This window comes from Drosophila virilis, chromosome 4 (assembly GCF_030788295.1).
Source record: "Drosophila virilis strain 15010-1051.87 chromosome 4, Dvir_AGI_RSII-ME, whole genome shotgun sequence".
Classification (NCBI taxonomy): Eukaryota; Metazoa; Arthropoda; class Insecta; order Diptera; family Drosophilidae; genus Drosophila; species Drosophila virilis.
Genome location: NC_091546.1, coordinates 14456326 through 14468947, shown reverse-complemented (window position 1 = coordinate 14468947; position 12622 = coordinate 14456326). Strand labels below are relative to the sequence as shown.

General features: G+C 43.5%; 1 protein-coding gene and 1 long non-coding RNA gene across 4 annotated transcripts in view; one reads left to right on the top strand and one right to left on the bottom strand.

Annotated features, from left to right (window-relative positions):
- The window catches only part of Snoo (Sno oncogene), a 107343-nt gene that overhangs the window by 31671 nt on the left and 63050 nt on the right, over positions 1 to 12622 (bottom strand). The gene's annotated exons all lie outside the window — the stretch shown is intronic.
- LOC116651655 (uncharacterized) overlaps positions 1 to 12622 on the top strand; it is a 98222-nt gene that overhangs the window by 32409 nt on the left and 53191 nt on the right. For all 3 annotated transcript variants that reach the window (XR_004304669.2, XR_004304668.2, XR_004304670.2), the window contains one exon: positions 6437 to 6491. This is a non-coding gene — a long non-coding RNA (uncharacterized lncRNA). The remainder of the gene's footprint in view (positions 1 to 6436; positions 6492 to 12622) is intronic.

The window sequence follows — 12622 nt, the reverse complement described above, 5'->3', positions numbered from 1 at the left end:
CATAGGCATCTTAGCTGAGCGGTCAGTCCAGCAGTCAGTCAGTCAGTCAATCAGTCCGTCTGTCAATCATTCCGTCAGTCACTCAACTTTGTTTGCGGCGGCCACTGACCAGCAGCGCCGCGCCGCGCCCCCTCCCCAACCCCCTGCACCGCGCTGCCCTTTGATTAGCCTTTTTCACGAGTATTTTGGAATGCACAAAGCGCAAAGCACAAACAAAAGAGACGCTCAATGTGTGTGTGTGTGCGTGTGTGTGTGAGTGTGTGTTGAGTGTGTTTATTGTGCTCGAGTGCTGAAGCTGTTAATTAAATATGAAATGCTTTTCGCCTCTTTGGTTTGAGATTAAAGATTCGCAGCGAAAATTCTGCATCGAATTTAAATCGTAAACTTTGAGTCGATGAAATCAATTTATGTATTTTTTTGGTCTATTTTTATGTTATTAGTATACGAATATAATTGAAAAAACTTCTTAATTTCTAGCTATTTTCACCATTGATTTGAAAGAATTTAATGAATATGAATAAACATGTATATAGGAATGTATATATAAATATGTACATAGCAATATACATATGTATAACTAAAGTTTTTAAAGCAGTTAAAACTTATTCATACAAGTCTCAAAATATAAGACCTAGGTAAACTCCATTAAAATCGGTTAACTATTAAAAAGTTGATTTACAAAATACTCAAAAGCGCGCAACAACAATAACAACAACGACGACAGCAACTTTAACAAATAGTCAGCTTGTCGGGGTTTTGCTAATTTGTTGCCAGCAACAATGTTGACAACTGTCACAGGCAAAGCGTGACAGACATGCAAGAAAAGTGAGCAGCGGGCGTGACGACAACAACAGTCACTACAGTAACTACAACAACAACAGCAACTGCAACAACAGCAACTGCAGCAGCAGCAGCAGCAACAACGCATGCGGCGCCAGCTTTTATTAAAGCATTTTTTGATGCGTTGCATTTAATTGGCAGCAAAAAGCGTTTAAAAATTTTCACCATTCAAACTGCGACAACAACAAATCAGCAACAAATTTGTGCAAATGTTGACAGAGAGAAGTTGCCAGCGTTAAAGTTGACAGGTAGACATAGCCAAACAGACGAGCATAGTGTATGAAACACCAGCGACATGAAGAAGACATAATATAAGGAGCGATAACAGCCGAGTCAGCAACAATAGCAGTAGCAACAGAGGTAATAACAGCAGGAGGAGCTATAACAGCAGCAGCATTAACAGCTGTCGCAATAACATCAGCAGAAGCTTACACAACAACAGCAGCAGAGCTAATAACAGCAGTAGCCACAATAACAGCAGCAGAGATATAACAGCAGCAGTAGCTATAACAACAGCAGCAATAACAGCACCCGCAATAACAGCAACAGCAATAACAGCAGCAGCATACACAGCAGAAATAGCAATAACAGCAGAAGCAGCAGCACTAACATCAACTCTGTTAGCAACAGTTGCTGTTAGTTGCGCACTTGCCGTCTGCTTTTGTTGTTGTTGCTGTTGTTGTTAGCCATATTTGGCAAACGGGCAATTAAAATTACATACATTTAAGCCACGGCATCTTTTGTCGGCCTCTTAAGAACCTGCACAGCACAACAGCAACAACAACAACAACAGCAACAACAGCAGACAAAGAGACAGCGCACGATTTTCCATTTAATTAATTTATTGTTTGGCTGAAATATAATTGCCAGCGGCACGATGTTGATGAAAATGCATCAAGTTGTTAGCTGCAATTGTTGCTGCAGCTCGCATGTAAAGTGGCAGCAGCCCACACAAAAGCAACAGCAGCAACAACAACAGCAACAACGTCGCGTGGGTCACGCCCACGTCTTGGAAACGTCAACGGATTAAGCGATAATTAGCCGTTGTTTTACATGCACACAGACCAGCCCAACAAACCCCCCACACCCTTTCCCCATTGCAACTTACAGCATTTGATCCCAATTGCTGGCGACCTTCGACATGTTAAGGTTCAAGCTTTTGCTTACCTGCAAAGACACAAAGAAACAAAATAGACTATTATTATTTATTCGATTTAAGTGTTAAGATATATATATATATGTAACTATATATGTGTCTATATATTCGTGTGCATTAGTCAGCTTTGGGTCTGGCAAAAAAAAAACAAATGCATGCAAATGTCCAAAAAAAAAAAGACATGCAAAATAAATCGAGTAAATTAAAGTACATAATTTGTGTGGCAAACAACGAGAAGAACAAGCAGAACAACGCCAACCAATTAGTTGTTTACAGGGTAAGAAAATACTCTTCTGTTAGCGACTGCCAGATACCCTTTCCATAGGCTTTCGCATAGAGAAAACGGACGGTGATTAAATATGATTTCCAAAAATGTTTAGAACATTTTCAATTTCAATTTTAAGAAAGCAAATAATGTTCCTTAAAGTTAATGAAGGCTCAGAAAGTTCTAGACTCATCTATATATTATTTTTTATATATATTCTATATTATTATTGTTATTTTAAGAAACTCTTTAGATCTGAAACTAGAATATTTAAATGTTTTTAAAGCTGAAACTTCTAGTTGGTTTGCAAAAATAACAAGAGAAAGGGGTATATATAATACAATACATAAAAAACTAAAGAATGTTCCGAATTTTCTTTAGTTCTTGAAGAAACAAGAACAAAAAAAAAAACAACAATTGTTATAGGGCATATTAGGGAGCGGTGAGGAGGGGAGCACACGCCTCGAAAACAATCAGAACCAATTAACCGAAAATTGAACAATCGAGCAGCAGGCCAAGTGAGAGGGAGTCGAGCGGGGGGTGAAGTGTTTTGGGGCAAACGTTGAATTGGCTTTTAGGCCGCGAACTTTGTGTGTGGCTGGGCTCGTTTCGCAGCTAATTGCCAATCGACAAAACAGTTTGCAGACAGTTTGACGACGGCCGCGACGCAGTCGGGCAACTCGGACTCCGACTCTGACTCGTACTCAGAGCCAAGAGCAGGCGGTTTTTGATCATTGGCCATGCCAAGAGCGAACCCAGGCGCTGACCTCGGCATAGCCCAGTTAAGGAATCAGCCAAATGCAGTCAAGGGGAAGCGGGGGCGCTCAACACGCTGACACACATGCGAGTCCCAATGCCAGGGCGCATAGAGAAGACTAGGCTACAGTCTCGAGTCTCCAGTCTCGAGTCTCCAGTCTCTAGACTCGACTCTTTAGTCTCGAGTCTCTGGTCTTTGGGCCTGTGGCGCGCCCCCGTTGCGCTTGGGCGCATTTCTTGACTTGACTTTGAGTTTGGGTTTCCTGCCGCCAGCTCCGCCCGCCGCGTGGGCGTCTGTCTTGGCTCTTTCCGTTTTTTTTTTTTTTTGGGGCTTGGTTGCAGTTGCCGTCGTGCGCTCTAACTGTTTCTGTTGCTCGTGCCACAAGACAAAAGGCCAATGCACAGCATTTAGCTGCCCGACTAGCAGCTACCCTATCTATTTCTATCTACACTACAAAATCTTTTTTCTATTAACTATTCTCCGTTAATCGCAATCGATCTTAGACTTCAAAGCTTGGGTAAGGTTTTCAAATGATTCTCTATACCAAATCTCAATTGTCTAGACAACTCTATTATTGAGGAATATAAGATCGATATATATTGATTTTGAGAAAATGTCTAGTGTTATCTAAAGTGTTGTCCACGTAAATTGCTAGCCTTGCCTCCAGTCCTTATGATCCTAAAAATGTGCTCAAGAAATAATGGGAGATCGATAAATATCGCTATTGTATAGCCAAGCGAACAGAAAGAAAATCACAAATGTGATGACTTTTAAAACTGGCCAAGAATAAAGGTAGGCTTTACAACTGGAGGGGTATACCCTTCCCTAACTGTTTTCATTGGTTACAGGGTATACCTAAAAAAAAAACAAAAAGAGAAAAAAAAGAATTGCACAAACAACTCGTAGACAATTATAATTTGACGTTTTGATTTGGCGGCGCACATGTGGCCAGTCGGATTTGGATTTGGATTCGGATTCGGATTTGGCTTGTAGCTTCAAGTTGTTTTTGTTGCTGTTGTTGTTGTTGTTGTTGTTGTTGTGGCTTGCAATTCATGTCATTGACAGCTGGGGCAGGCAAGTTGCCAGCCGTCTAACAGAGTGTTTAACCATTTGTTTGCCTTTTCCAATTGCCACACGAGAAGAAATACGGCTTCAAGGTTCAAGGTGTGCAGACAAAAGGAAAGGCAAGTTCTCTCCTAGAGATAGCTTTAGGTAAAGAGCCATAGAAAATAATTGGCAAATAAGTTTAACGAAACTTAAACGAAGCCAAGCTAAATTAAATTAAATGTATAAAAGTCAGCTGAGAAAATCTTGAAGAAATTAAATCCACTTCGAAGTATTTAGAACTAAGAAATAAAATAGCCCGGCTTTGCATGGTCAATGTGACCTGACCCTAAATGCAACATCTATTTTGAGCACATCATTTTTACACATAACCCGGCTTTGCACGGGCACTGAAGTTATCTTGAAATACAAAATCAATTTTGAGAAGAACTAAACAGTTCAGAAGAAGCAAAAATCGTGTCTTGCCAAAATAATTAAGAACTTTAATGCTGGAGCGGAGCTAGGCAGCCAAATAAATGCTAAATGCTGCTCATAATTATTTGTCTTCAGGCTAATGCCAAAATTAATAATACGAATATTTCATTTAGCTGCAGGCAGTCTCTCAGCATCATCAGCATTATTGGCCCTAGTCCAAATTGGCAAGAAAACTGTGGCAACTGCCACTGCCCGAATTGCCGTTGTCGCGTTGACAGTTGCAAATGTTGCAAGAGATTCCGAATGCGCCCCACAGCAACAAATTGCACAAAAAATCAACTTAAACAAACAAAATGCACTTCACTTTACACACACACACACATGCCCCTCTCTAAACTTTCTCTGCGTTCAGTTTTTTGTTTAAACTTCCGCATTTTGGGGGCGCAGAAGCCAAAGAAGAAGCAGAAGCCGAAGAAGAAGTAGCATAAGTCAAAGCCGTTGCCATTTATGCTGCCTGCTTGGCTGGCCACAAGATTTTTGCAAATGATATAACTCGAGCTAATATTTGCATATGTGTGCAACACACACACACACACAGAAATACACTCTTCGAAAGAACACAGTCGAAATTGATCTAAGCTCCAAATTGCTTAATCTAAGCGATAAATTCTTAAAGAAGCTTAACTTGAACTTTGAAGCTTTGTAAATATATTAATAATTCATGTTTTTTTTTTTTTTTTTGAGTACCTAGAATCATTTTTTGAGTATTAATCATATTAAATTGTTCTTAATTTAAGAGTATTCAAACCTGAAACTATAAGCTTTTAATGCTTAAGTGAAAATATCTTGAGTTTTTCCTTAAAGCAAGATCGATTTACTTAATTTAAGTCTATTCAAACGTGAGATGCACCTAAAACTTGATTGCGACCAACCTCTTATTCATTTATTTATTGTTAGTATGTTCCATAACTTATTTTCTCTGAGTGTACATATGCGCATATAGAAAGTCGAACAACGACGAAATGTTCTAATGTCTGTGCTACAATTTACACAAAACAGACGCGAGAACAGGCTGCGGCAGGGCAAGGGTGGGTGATGGGGCAGGAGAAGAGAGGGTTGGGTGGTGGTGGGGGGTACAACAAGTCGTGTTGCGAGTAAAAATCCATTCCAAGAAATGAAAAATTACGCTGGGGAGTTAATTTTTGTTCGAAATTAGCTGCCAGCTATGGCCCCAGCTCGAGATGCAGATCTGCAGATGGAGAGAATTGAATGCGAATATGAATGTGAATGTGAATGTGAATGTGGATGTGGATGACGCGTACAAATGTGCGATTTAAATGGGGAATGGAGCATGCAAGGCGAAGGGGTGAGGGGGAGAATGGGGAGTGTGCAATTGCCACTTGATGTTGCAGACAGCAGTCAACGCTGGTGGCAGCTGCTGCTGCAAGTGCTGCAGCAATTAGACAACTGCCACTGCAACATCTTTAGCCCACTGCCACGCCCACGGGCCATGCCCACTGTGCGCTAATGACAAATCAGCTAAGCTAAGCCGAAAGTCGGTCAACATCAAAGCCAAATGCCGTGTGCACTTGTCTTGACCACATTCAAATGCGCGCCACAAAAGCTTATTAATAATTATGACAATGCAGCGAACTATGCTGACATATACCCTGTAAACAATAGGTGCGGGGGAGCGTGACTTTTTTTGTAACGAATTCTGCAAAGTCTTTTTTGCGCTTTGAGAAATTACACGTTAGAATCAGATTTATGGCTAAAGATTTTAGCTTTGAATTAAAGAGATCGGCTTACATGTTTGAAAGATAAAACTCAAGCTTAAATATTTAAACAATTTAAAGATAACAAATAGTTTTTGCTTTCATCTTCAAATATTTCGGCTGCATTGAAGGTCTAAAATATTTTTTTTCTTTTCTTTTTACAGAAATTTTAAAGTCAATCTTCATAAATTTTAACAAAGTTGAAATCCTCGATTTTGGGTAAGTATTTATTTTTTGAATATTCTACAAATTCTACAGGGTATTGGCAATTTACAATTGGCAACATGTTGTAACTGCTCGTCTATCAAGCACAATTCAATGCCTGTCAGCTGTGTATATCTTTATATATATAAATGTATTTATAAATGTGTGTATATATATTGTTTATGCCCTGGAATGTCACAGCAGCCACAATGGCGACGTGGTCGACTGGCTGACTGCTGCCCACGATCCGAGTGGATCGCAGTGGAGCACTTGGCCCAGCTTCGACTGGCGGCTGTCACACGACAATGTGCCACCAGTTCTTGTTGTTGCTGTCGTTGTTGTTGTTGCTGTTGTTGTTGTTGCTGTTGTTGTTGTCGTCTTGACCGCTTTTGATCGTGACCACCATTGTGGTTGCCGCCTCGTAAACACGCCAACTTTTGTGCCCAACTTGCGGCCAAGTTTATGCGCTGGCGCATTTATAAAGTTTTCAGCGCTTATTTACGATCATTTGGCGGCCCGCACCCAACCACTATGAACCCGCCACTCTCCCTCCCCCACCCCCCCCCTCTATCTCTCTTTCGTGACCGCCCCCGCTTTGTTATCGATCTGAAGCGATCTCTTTGCAGATCTAACGTTATGCGAATCGCTCGGGCAAGACAATCTGCGCAGACAGCAGCTGAAAGCGCAGCCAAGCGCAACCCTTCCCTGCCCAGCCACGCCCCCACCCACAGCTGACAACAACTGTCAAAAGTGGGCTGCAGTTGGCAGTTGGCAGCTGGTTAGCCAAAGAAAAAAGGGCAATTGGCAACTGATTAAAAATCGCACCGAAATTAACATGAAACACTTTTGGCTTCGTCTAGTGGAACTATCCCAAAAAGACAAGCTTAAAGAAATTGTGAATAGAGCTAAGATAAAAGACTGAGATACGCTTATCAAGTTGGACTTTGAGTGTGTGCGTGTGTGTGTAGGGAAATTGTGTGCTTCAAGAGAATCTCTAACGATATTTATCGACTTTATCGATAAACTGGTTCAAATTTGAGCCTCGAATCAACAGATAGCAGTTCCCCCGTTCACATGCGAGTCTTCCTCTAGGCTCTGGCGCAGGTCCTGCTATAAGGAAATGCAAGTGTGCATAGGTAAAGGTGTGCTAGGAATTTTACTTAGGGTATTACGAGTGGACAACACCCAAGGCATGTTGTTGCTGTAGTTGTTGTTGTTGTTGTGGTTATTGTTGCTGTTGTTGTTGCAGCTGCCAGCATTTGTTGGGCTGTTAAGCAGCTTAAAGCCGGGCCCCCAACAATAACAATGCTGGCTTAGAACAAGGAGCGTAGGTGTGGATGGGGGGGGAGGCTAATTAAAACGTGCAGTTGCAGTTGCCGTCGCGGTTGCAGTTGCATTTGCAGCTGGTGTGTTGCTGGGCGTGGTCCAGTGCCAATTGAACAACTTAATTAATGTTATTTATCGATGCGGAATATATCTGCACTGGCCACTTGCCGCATGCCACTTGCCACTTGCCACTCGGCCCAAACAGGCCGTGCGGAAATGCTAATTAAAGTTAATAAAAAAAAAGGTAGCATAGGCAGCAGGAGCTGTTGCAGTTGCAGTTGCAACAACACAGCCTGCCGCTTGCCGCTTGTGGCAGCTACGTTGGCGGCAGCGTCTGTGATTAGCCGCTGTCTGTTGCAATTTTCTGCTGCTGCTCCTCTCTTTGGCTCTGCCGCGGGCGTGTGGCACAGCTCACCTGCCGCCTGACAAACTCATCATTAGCTGCCTCAATGGGTTGCGCCCCGACCAAAAGGGGGGGCGTGTCGCAAGGCCCAGCGGCAAATTGTGGCCGCGATTTAATGAACGGCGTCGTGAACTCAGCGCCGCCAGCTGCTGCCGCTGCTGACTGAACCTGCTCCTTGCCAGCAGGGTTCGCTGGTCTAGGCCATATAAATTTCTGTGGCGCCAGCAGCGCTGCCGGCGTTGTGGCCAGCTTGGCGCCACACAGAGATAGAAAGAGAGAGAAGGAGAGAGAAAGAGGGGGGGTTTTGTCTCACAAAAGTCGAACGGAAATCGCCTGTCAATGGGCCAAGTTAAGAGCTCAGCTCGCTGGAATTGTCGCTGGCAACAGGAAGCAGCTGCTCTCTAACCCCTCCCCCCCTCTCTTTAGCTGCATCGATCTCTCGATCTGCAGAATTCGCCAACTCTGTCGCTAGCTGTTTACATTTTAATTGGCTGCCACTTGACACTTGCCACAAGCGTGTGAAAAAAGGCAATTGGTAAAACGCGACTAATTAAAATAATTGAGTTTCGGAGCACAACAATTGTGCCTCGAGCCAGCCACACAGCCAATCATCTGCCACGAGTTGCTCATTTTGGTGGCAGCTAAGCGCTCCTAAATGCTGCTCCAGTTAGAGCCTGGGCCTGGGCCTGGGCCTGAGCCGGGCCTTGTTATCATTATGCCAGATTATTATCAGAGTCTGGGCTCTTGACTTGCGACTCTGCCGAGCTGCAAGCCGGGCATAATTAGTTTTTATTGCCAAGTCCAGCAAATAGAACGAGCCGCACATTAAATACCCTTGCTCACAGAAATACTAAGCTAAGCCCAAGTTTAAGAACTGCGTCAGAGCCACAGACTAGATCGGCTTAGCAGATATTTGTATTTTTGTATCCCCTTGAAGACGTCGCACACCTTGTCTAAAATGTGCAACACTCTTTGTGCGAGTGTATTGAGAATAAGCCGCGCGCGTTGCACAAATTAGCCCTTGCAGGCAACAAGGAGGCGCTGTTGTTGCAACAGTTTGTGCCACAGTTAGCCGCAGTTGCAGCTAATCCGCGCCAAAGCACCTTGCAGAACAAGGAAGTAAAATGGTCCGACTCCAATTCGCTGCTGATTCCCCTCCGCCTTCTCCTCCTGCTGCTGCCCATTTAATACTTGGCAATTTAATATGAAATTGTTGGCCAACTTTGGCTGCAACTGCTGCTGCTGCTGGGTGCTGATAGCCTTGTCTAAGTGCTGCCATCAGTGGGCCAGGCCAGGCTAGAACCAAGTTGGCCATTTGCTGCCTGCTGCTGCTGTCGATGATGTTGTTGACGTTGCGACTGCAACTGCAACTGCAACTGTTGCTGCTGCTGCGGTTGCCTACTTTAGCTCCTAGATAATTTCAATCATTAATTTTGATTATGAAGAAGCGTGGAGCCGCATGCCAGGCCAGGGGTAGGCAGCATCCCGTCCAGTCCAGGCCAGGCCAGGCCAGGCCACGCACGAGCTTTGTGGGTTGGTGGTGTCGGTGGCTGCTGCTGCTGTTTATTACTGCAGTATGTTGCACAGTGGTGCAAATGCAAAACTGCCTATTTTAACAATCGCTCAAAAGCTTTCAGTGTGAGCTTTCAGTGCGAGCTTTCAGGCTGAGCTGTAGACGTGAGCTTTAAGCAAAGTAAACTCTTGCAATTCCCAAAGAGTTAAAGCATTGTTTTAAATAATATGGTTCCATTAAAAAAAAATATATGCAATTTAAATAAAAGTTTAAATTAATTATGACAAGAGAAGTTACAGAAGCTTCAAATTCGTGAATCAGCTATAAAGTTCTTGATTTAAGCGTAATTCGTACTTAATTTCAGATACGCTTTAAATGTTTTTAGAATATTTGTATTCGTAAGTTCTTAATTCAAGTATAAAAAGTCTATTTAGTTTCCCGTTTGAACCACAATTTTAGCTCGTGAATTCGCATATTTTGTTTTTTTCTTTTTTTTTACGTATCAGCTGTGCAGATTGATAGCATTTATTAATTTGCTCGTGTCGCCGCCTTTTTGGGCGCAAACCGATTAACATTATTATTATTTTGTTTATTTTCCTCTAGTTTTTTTTGTATTTTCTAATCAGAGATCGAGCTACCCGACACACTGTGCAGCGGCCCGAAATGAGGCAACAGGCTGAAGGCAACAGACGATATCGATGGCAACTGGGCAGCTCGTTTGCAATGTGAACGACACGTTCTGCCCAGAGGTGGTGGGCAGGGGAGGGCAGGAGGGTTGCTGGGAAGGTGCAGTAGCCACTTGTGCACTTGGTTAGAGCTCGAGATGCTGATAAGCTCGGCCGGTTTGGCGGCCGCCCGGTCACAATGAACAGGTGCCATGGCCACGTCCTACCAGCCAGCCAGCACCCCCCCCCCCCTCGCCTCTCCCCCCTCTCTGCTTGATTCTGGCCAACTTCTCTTTCGTCTGCGATACATTTATTGACCTGGCCAAATGACGCGTTGCAAATTTGAGACAAAATTAACAACAACTGCGACACGCACTGACAACGTGTTGCTCTCCTCTCTCTGTCGCCCTCTCTCTTCTCTCATCTCTCACGCCGTCTCTTTCTGGCCATATTAAAGGTCGTCTCCGGCGCTTATCTGGCGCCGCGGGAGCCGCGCACTTACCATGGCTTTCGATTGTTTTTGTTTACAAGCGGACCACGCAATTTGCTTAGCTGCCTGATAAGGCCTCCTCCCCCTGGCCCCAAATTCCAACCTTTGCAACCTTATCTGACGAAAAAAAAATAGAGCTCAAACGCACGTCAAATTTATTGATTAGCCTCAACGTATTTTTTTTTTTTGCTGCTTCTTCTGCCTCTAAACGCCCAAGCAACAGTTGATTGCGCCCAGAATTGCCATGGTGAAATCAAGTGGAGGCAACAACAACAGCAACAGCAACAAGAAAAACACATTGTTATCTTGGTCTTGGTCTTGGCCATGGTCTTGGCCTTCTTCCAAGTAGCGGTTGTTTCTGGGACGAGCCTCCCGGCTCTGTGGCGACCATTTGGTTAGATTTTTGTCTGCTTTATTATAGAAATTTGTCGTAATTCACGGCAACCACTTAAGATAAATCGCTGAAGTTGGCTACTTTGCCGTGTTGGCCAGCTGGGCGAATGCCTACCCCAGTGGGCGTGGCCACTGGACCGGTCACTGGGCGAGGCGCAGGCTACTGAAGTAGCCGCTCCGCTGACAAGGCGCAACCGATCGTTGGCTGCGAGGCTGCGCAGCCGAGGCTAGGGGTTGGTGGTTGGTATGGGGATTTGGTGTCCAGTTATAGTAAAAGAGGACGGAGGCTGCGGGTGGAAAGCCTACACAGCCCTTGACTAGCGCATAATGAATTTGCGTTTGGGAGATTCCAGCCAAGCCGCAGTTAGAAATTAAAAGCAGGCGGAAAGGATACACACACACACACACACCTACCGTGTGACAAGACACGGCAAAGGACAACAGATTCCCAGGTGTCGGCGCTGCAGTAAAAGCAATGCTGATTACCCAAAGGTAAAGTGTAATCTGGGACAACAAAAAGAACGAGTTTGTAAGCCCTTTTAAAAGGCCTCGACGCTTGAATATCCCTTTAGCTAAACGAATATAGAAATACAATCCAACTATAGAAATAGAGAGAAATAGGCTTTAGAAACAGTTGGAATTGGAACATCATTGGCAAAGGCTTCTCAAAACCACACACTTTTTTGTCTATTCTCAGCTTAATTTTATAATAGCAATGTGAAAACTACAGAAAGTAAAAATAAGCTACAGTTGGAATTGGAACACTGTTTGGAATCGTAACCCTATTCGTTTAGTTTTCTATAGCTGCCAAAGTACGCACAAGCTTTCGAAACAGGCGGAAGTGGAACACTTTCATTTGAGAATCAATTACAAAATATTAGCTATTCCACTTTCAAAATACAATTTTATTCGTTTATATTGCGCCATTTGAGAAAATCTTCCTTTTGAAACATTTTTATAGCTCTGAAAGTCTTTAAGTTAAAATGTAATTTATTTTTGGACTTAATATTTGAAAACTCACATCAATCGATTGCACAATTACAACAACCTAACCTCAACTCGTCAAAGCGTTAACCCTTAAAGAAGTCAAGCTGTGCTTCAGATGTCTTATTTAATATTCTCGTAAGCCCCTTACATAACATTTGGTAACAGGGTATCCTCCGCACAAAGAACGGCGACGAGAAATGGCAGCAGACAAATAAAAATTCCACTCAAGTAGATGAAAATGGAACGGAAGTGGGCGGCGCTGGTGGGGCGTTCGGGTGGATAGGTAGCTGGGGGGGAACTCTCTGAGCCAGGCGACTTTGAGAAGGAAGCGAAAGCTGTGAAATGGGAGCACGAGCATGAAAATGTAAA